Source organism: Epinephelus moara, chromosome 6 (assembly GCF_006386435.1).
Source record: "Epinephelus moara isolate mb chromosome 6, YSFRI_EMoa_1.0, whole genome shotgun sequence".
Classification (NCBI taxonomy): domain Eukaryota; kingdom Metazoa; phylum Chordata; class Actinopteri; order Perciformes; family Serranidae; genus Epinephelus; species Epinephelus moara.
This window is the reverse complement of record NC_065511.1, coordinates 8474392-8481982: the sequence shown is the minus strand read 5'-3', so window position 1 is coordinate 8481982 and position 7591 is coordinate 8474392. Positions and strand designations below refer to the sequence as shown.

The 7591-nt window shown below is 39.8% G+C and overlaps 1 protein-coding gene across 2 annotated transcripts in view; it reads right to left on the bottom strand.

Annotated features, from left to right (window-relative positions):
* Positions 1–766: 766 nt before the first annotated feature.
* Positions 767–7591, bottom strand: part of cdk14 (cyclin-dependent kinase 14) — a 270852-nt gene continuing 264027 nt past the window's right edge. For both annotated transcript variants that reach the window (XM_050047719.1, XM_050047720.1), the window contains one exon: positions 767–6286. The gene's annotated coding sequence lies outside the window, so the exon portion shown is untranslated. The remainder of the gene's footprint in view (positions 6287–7591) is intronic.

Sequence of the window (7591 nt, the reverse complement as noted above, 5' to 3'; positions counted from 1 at the left end):
GTGCGAGCATCTGATCAGGATGCCTCCTGGGCGCCTCCCGTTACAGGTGTTCTGGGCATGTCCAACTGGTAGGAGGCCCCAGGGTAAACCCAGAAACTGCTGGAGGGATTACATATCTTGTCTGCCCTGGGGACGCCTCGGGATCCCCCAGGAGGAGCTGGAGAGTGTTGTTTGGGAGAGGGGTGTCTGAAATACTTCGCTCAGCCTGCTGCCTCCATGACCCGGCTTCGGATAAGCGGTTGAAAATGGATGGATGAATACGTATTACCAGAGGTAAACCACAGCTGTAAATGCACTGCGTCAACTAAGCTAGCCACTAGCGTTGGGGTTAGCTCAACCCTTTGTCCAAATATGGTCAAATCTGGCTCTAATATCCAAATGGTGCCTGCCAAAATGCCAAACCTGAGGCTTTAAAATGGGAACCCACAAACCAATGGGTGATGTAACGTAGCTACGTTGTAAATGACTAATTTATGAGTTGATTTGAAAGACCTACACTGTATTACCCCGTAAAAAAGCAAAACCAAAAAAATATGGTTCAAAATATTGGGCCAAAATATGCTCCAAAAGGCCAGGAAATTTAAAGAACACACCCTGTCTGTCCTTGGGCAGCTGGTGATCAAGGCAGGACCCCTGGCCTTCTCTTGTCTCCATGAAAATGATATATCAGAAATGTGGAAAAGCAAAAGTCAACATTAGATGTTGGACCATAGCCACAGGCATTTGGTATAGTAAAGAACCAAAGTCAGAGCTCAACAGACACATCTGAAGCATTAATAAATTTTATTTCAGGTAAAACAACATTAAACAACATTTACAGAAGGACATTACATCTTCCATAATAACATTACATACAGGTCGTAACAAATAATGCAACAGCTATTCTACTGTATACTATATTGTTTCACTTGATGAAGTGACGACACTTCTGTTTTCCAAACCACTTGTGAAAATGACGTATTTTCAGTGCAGCATACAAAAAAGAAAAATAAAACGCGAGAGAAGCTTTGTTGTAAAAAGTTGCAAACACAGATTCATTGTTCAGCACAACAAGGATGCATGTTGGATTCAACCTATGTTTTTCCTACCGATACCACTTCTGTCCACATGATAAACAATGCCAAAAATAGATGCCTTATATTTATAGTCATCATACATGTTTATTCATATATGATCTCTCTTTGATAGCATTAAGGGGACCTTTGCAACCCTGTATACAAACATAGTGGAAGCATCACTATTTCACTTCATAGAAGGTTTCACCTTCTATCATCTGACATTTATATTGATATTATTTCTCACCGTTCCTGTCACAGTGCTAAATGTGCAATTCCACCAAGTCTTTCCTTCACTGGACTTTATTTGAAATATATGAAGAACATTCAAGTTTGAACAGAGTGCCTTCAGGAACTCTGCCCACACAGGACTCAAAAATATAAGTTTTTGTACAAGACTGCAGGCTGCCAAAACTCCACAAAAGTAAGAGTGTTGAGGGGCAAACAAAGCGAAGTGTGCCACACCGCAAGTGTGCACAAGGAGAAACATGCCAAAAATAATTATTCAGCTGCTAATACTGCCTGCAATCCCTTAAAGCCACATGAGGCTGGGCAATCTTAGCACAGCTCGATGGTATTAACCCTCTTCTGTCACGCCGCTTTACTGGCATTACCCACCCCCTCTCCTCCCCTTTTTTTCTGCCACACAATCACAGCCTGGGGATGACACTGAAAAGCCGCAAGATAACTTCAAGTACAGTATTCCTATGAGCTCTCCTCAATCTGTGGTAAAGGTTCAAAACCAGGGACAATATTTACATTTGTAAGAAGGGCTGGTTTGCTTTGCGTCAGGCAAAGCAAGGGTCTATATATATTTCTATATATATTTCTATTTATATATTTATCATTAAGGGAAAAGCAAGTGCATAAAAGTGACTATACAGGCTGGAATGTAGGGCAAACTGATTTTTCTTTAAAGTGCATTTTCAAAACGCTATTGGGGAGAATCTAGCCCATAATCATTTATTTTGCCTCAGAGCCACTATCTCCTCTATGGTTGAAGAAGCTGGACAGGAACGCAGTCATGGTAAAATGCCAAAGTACTATAAGACTCCGATTCCTTCTCTTTATTGCTTTTCCTCTTTTAAAGGATAGGTTAAGATATTTTCAAGTCTATCTTAACTCAAGTGGCTAAAAGATAGAAGGAAAAAATCTGCAGTCCTTGTTTTGTGCAAAAATTCATCCCAAAGTTCAGCCAAAACTTATCTTCAGCAGTTGGAGATGAAGTTTCCATGGAAATGGTGCAAATTTTAACCACATTTGCAGAGAATCAGCACAACAAAATTCAAAATAATGTGTGTTTCCATTCACTACTGTTACGCAAATATTAGGAGTTTGGCCCACTAAGCTAAAGAGTCGATGGTGCTAAGTCAAATATGTGAAAAACATGATGGAAATATTGCTTTGTGACATGGTTTAAGGCCTTTGAACACCAAGTCAGTATTTGTTTTGTCTGAAATTGACGCACGTTAAAAAATAATAACCATCTTATGTTGTGGCAGTCATGTTTAGACACCAATTCTGAAACATTCATGCATCACTACAGTTTTCAGAAAAGCTTCCATTTCCTGTGTTTCTTCACATCTGTGTGTATGTGTGTCTGTTTGACTGTCTATCTTAGATATACTGCCAGTGACTGTTTAGGATAGGCTGGATTGCTGAAATTGGTGGTGTTCTTATAAAGTTGACAGTTGTTTGCTAACATTGTCAACAGATAGCTGCCAGGCTACATCTAAAGCAACATAACATGGGCATCACATCCCAGCCACCTGGGAAAAGTTGGTCAAACATTTCTTGTCATTTAGGCTCTGGTCCACCAGCTTTTGAGAAAATGATCTGTTATGAAACTGACAAACGACGAAGATAACCACTCGATTGGGCCGACTCAGACTGCTGAAGCTCCATTTTGGCTACAGCTGAATTTTGGAATGCATTTTGGTACCTACTTGGAGAATGGGGTGACAACATTATGGAAGTGTTGTATTACGATAGACATGAAAAAATACAAACCTATCCTTGAATGCGACAGACTGCAAAGCAAATACCAGCTGGAGGGAGGCATGGAGGGGCTGCAGGTTTATACTGTACTGGTGCTGATAGGACTAGATGGGTGTGGGAAGGTTATCCTAGCAGGCAAGACATCTATATTATAAATGTGAGTGTGTGTGTGTGTGTGAGTGTGTTTGACAGACCGTGGAGCGACATATTATCCACAGTTTCCAATTCTCCACAACGCCACATTAGCAGCCTCATCTCTTCGGCTAATCAACAGTGCAGGGCCAATATTATTGTCTCAGTCGATTTCAAACTGATTGATCAATAGGAAGCCATTGTATTGATAGTACTTCACAATTATCACCATACGTCTAAGCTGTAATATTCAGATATTTTCACACAAAACATTAAAAGAAAGACCATAAAACAGTATAAACATCTTTGCAGATGATACTACATTATACAGCTGACCTTCGTCATGGTGTCATAAAAAGTTTCAAAACATTTAGGATGTGTAGGATGTTGAGGGGCACACATATAGGGGAAGTCTCCACCTGAGAGCACATGTTGGTGGTGAAGGGACTGATCAAAGTTAATCACCACCTACAGTACACATACTGCACACACACTCCCACACGCTGGAACACATTCATCCCCACGCTGGTTTAATTTAAAAGAAAAGCGCCAGATCAGTAACAAAAAGTTGTTGTTATTGACATCTGTATCTAATAAAATATTGCAGATCTTTTGTTGGTATCAGATAAAGTGAAAGGGAGGATTGTCATGGGCTGGATCATACAATAGGCCACACATCCTATTGCCTTGGTATTTTACCTTTTGTACATTAGCTCATATGCATGGATGGAAGCCCCAATGCTTAGCTATTGCCCATGTTTAATACACTCACACACACTAGCGCACACAGCTCTCTATTAGACACACGCACTTACAGCTGTTGTCAACTATGGTATTGCGTCTATATTCCTACGCACATTGGTTAGTGCTGTCCCTGTTGTCTTATGTGTGCACCTTCAACATCTCTAGCAGAGATCATCTACTTTGGAGAGGCTTTTCAGTTGCAACACAAAGCTTATGTAAGCCAGGTCTGGTTCTGTCGTGGAGGTCCACTGGAAAAATTAAAAGGAAATCCTAACTAGTAGCACTTTCATAAAATCAAGGTCTTACTTTTGCAGTTTTGGCCACCATTGTCATGGATTATGGTAATATTTTGTCGCATTACAAATATTGAAAAGTTAACTATAATTATCCATTCCATTTAAAATATTTTAAACCAACAACATTTTTTTGAAGGGAAAACAAGACAATGTGAGTGTTGTTACCCAATGGATGTATTGTAAGAACTGGGTACCAGACTCCAAGATGGCACAGGCTCCTTTCAGTGAAGGTTGCACACCCAACCTATGTGCTGAATTGTTTATTTACGCAGTGTGTGGTCCACTGTACATGCACACTGGTGTCTTTAGACCACAGGGGATATGTTTTGTTTTAGTACCTAGGTTGGCCACTGGGAGAAAATGGCAGCACGGCTAGAGCTGGAATCATGTTTCTGAGAAAATACCATGGATGTATAAAGAGAACTGGATACAGCTGGTGCATGAAGCCATAAAAGTTCAACTTACTGGGTACAGAGTTACCCAGATCCTCTGCAACATTGGGCCAATAAAGCAAGCGTACTACAAACTTTTGTGAGCCCAGCAGCTAACTTCTGCCGTCCGAGAGGCTAACTTTCGATTTAGCCCTCTGCTAACTTGAATGGGGATAAAATCGTGTGGCTCTTCTAGACTTCTGAAATATTATTGGACTGCATGGATAAAGTCCCAATAGTGAAATGAGGATTGTGACGCTCAAAAAAAGTTATCAACTGATTTACAGTCATCTCTGTCACAATGTAAGTCTATGGGAAAAGTTTTTTTTGGGGCCCTATGGCATCATGTGATGGACCCCGCGTTTGTAATTCCACTGCTTGGCCACTACGATAATTGGCCTTAAAGCCAATCGAACTTTCGGGGGCCTGGGAGAAACATGTTAATGTTTCTTATTCAAAAGCTTTTACAGTGCAGTTCCTAAATTAATGCTACTTGTGAGTGAAATATTCTCAGAATTGATGAGAACGATGGTCAAAACTACAAAAATAAGACTGTGAAAAATGCATTTTGTTGAAAATGTTCAAATGTGCGACCTTAACCCACCCACTGGCAAGTAAGGAGAGAAAGCGAAATATCTGACAAAGATCAATACGTTCATACACAACTACTAATCCCTATTTACTACTACCTACTAGATGTAGGCTTTAGTGTTTAAATCATATTTTTTGGTACCAAAACGGTGACAGTTGCCCAACAAAAACCACAGTTAGTCAGCTAACAAGCTACTATTATGTTAATACGAAATCAGACACATGTACCAGTCATTAAATTGTAAGTTCAACCTTTAAACAAGAGAGTTGTACATTTAAAATAACATGAGCTTTTCTCAACTACCAAAGAACCAAGGACCTCCAAAATGGCTGCCAGAGGTTGTGTTACACCACCTAAAAAGCCCTCCATTATAGTTATTATTGTCTGTGGTTCCACAAATTAGAAGTGAACCAGTTAAGAAAGAAATTGAAAACGTACTATTTAGGACTTTTTTTTTTCTTTGAACGGACTGCATTGTTTTTGTTTTATAGATGTATTTTTGCTTGTATGCATGTCTCCTGTGTGCGTCTGTTGAGTTATGCGTCTTGGCGTGAGCAGTATAGTGGTGAGAAGATGAAGCAATATTAAAATTGTCCATTATATAGTTTCTAGATGAGTATATCATACATACAAATATACATTCTTAAATAGGAGGCTAGTTACAAACACAAAACACAATATGTACCAATAGTAAAGTCCTTTTGTTTATACTGTGACAATGATATATGAGTTATTGGAACCTTATAAAAAGTAAACAAAATTTGATTTGCAAATGATAGCCTGAAATCTTAGGTACCGTTCATAATGCACACATGCATTCATATCTGTACTGAATGCTTACTCCCTTTCTCATGCACACGGTGCACACACGGCGCACACACACGCACACGCACACACACACACACACACACACACACACACACACACGCTCACACATATTGTGAAGGTAATAAATAAAGAGAACTGGGGCTCTTCCATTCGTCTGGATCCTCCATCTCAGCATCTTTGTCTTCATCTGGTTTTTTTTACAACAGCCACCTGAAACACACACAAAGAGACAGAACACACACTCTGTCAGTGATACAGTCAAACACTGAACATCACATCTCACATTTTATATGTTTCCTTGCAGCTTGAAATCAACAGTTTGTTGACACACTAGAGAACGTTAGGGTTAAAGTGTATCAGATGTGCTGTCATTGTGTGAAGGTAATATGATGAGTGAGTGATCAGCTATCCCATTCACTGTCTTTAGTGAAGAGACTTTCTAGGCCACTGGCCTCTCTCATTACTGTCTTGGGTTGCAACAAGTTCAGTTAAAGGAATAGTTCAACATTTTAGAAATTAACTTATTTACTTTCTCTCTGCAAGTTAGATGAGGAAACATTGAAATCAACCTAATATCCATGCGCTAAGTAAAGTATGCAGCTGGAGTCAAGACATGATTAGCCTTGTTTAGCATGAAGACTAGGGCAAAGGGGAAACAGCTAGTCTGGCTGTTTCCAATTTTTTACTTCTGCCGTAAAGTTGGGCATTTTAACATGGAGGTCCATGGGGATTTATTTAATTTTGGAGCCAGCCTCAGATGCTCATTTGATGAATTGCAGTTTTCGGCACTTTTGCATTGGCCTCATTTTTCAGCCACAGAGGAAGCCACAGGACTACATGGTAAGTTCTGAAAAGTTGTATGTGTGACTTGTTTAACTTATTTTGTTGGGTTGCTTGTAATTTAAGTTGCCCTTTTATTATGTGAGATAAACAATGCAAAAATTAAGGCGTTAACATGCTCCGCAGTGTTGTCATGTTGGTTCAGAGCACGGAGCCTCCCTATTTACCATGTTCACATTACTGGATTTCAGTTATTGATTGTACTTTACTAAAAACCATGTTAGCCATTAGCTGCCTTCCCCAGCTAGTTAGCACAACCATTAGCACAGCTATCAATATAAAATTTTGGCAGCTGGGAAATATTCCAACAAAAAACTTTGTCAGCTGTAGTCACACATCAATGCCAGGCAAAAATTTGCTTTACGGGTTGAACACAGCATACAGCTCAATAATCAATACGCACGTAAAAGGAAATGTAGAAATGACAATTTGTAATTTGACAGTGAGTTTTGTGCTGCAGACTAACCATTTCTTGAATGAACAAGTTCTTCCCAAAGTGTTGTTGTCACAGAGCCATTGCCAGGCATGGTGCCATCATTCCTATCACACCTATGCCCAGGAACCATATCTGGCAACCTGCCAGCAGCCAGTGACACACAGGGCTCAACAATAATTGTTCGATTACCAGGGGTAAAGTAAAATGTCATGTCAGGCTAGTAAATCTAGCAACTCACT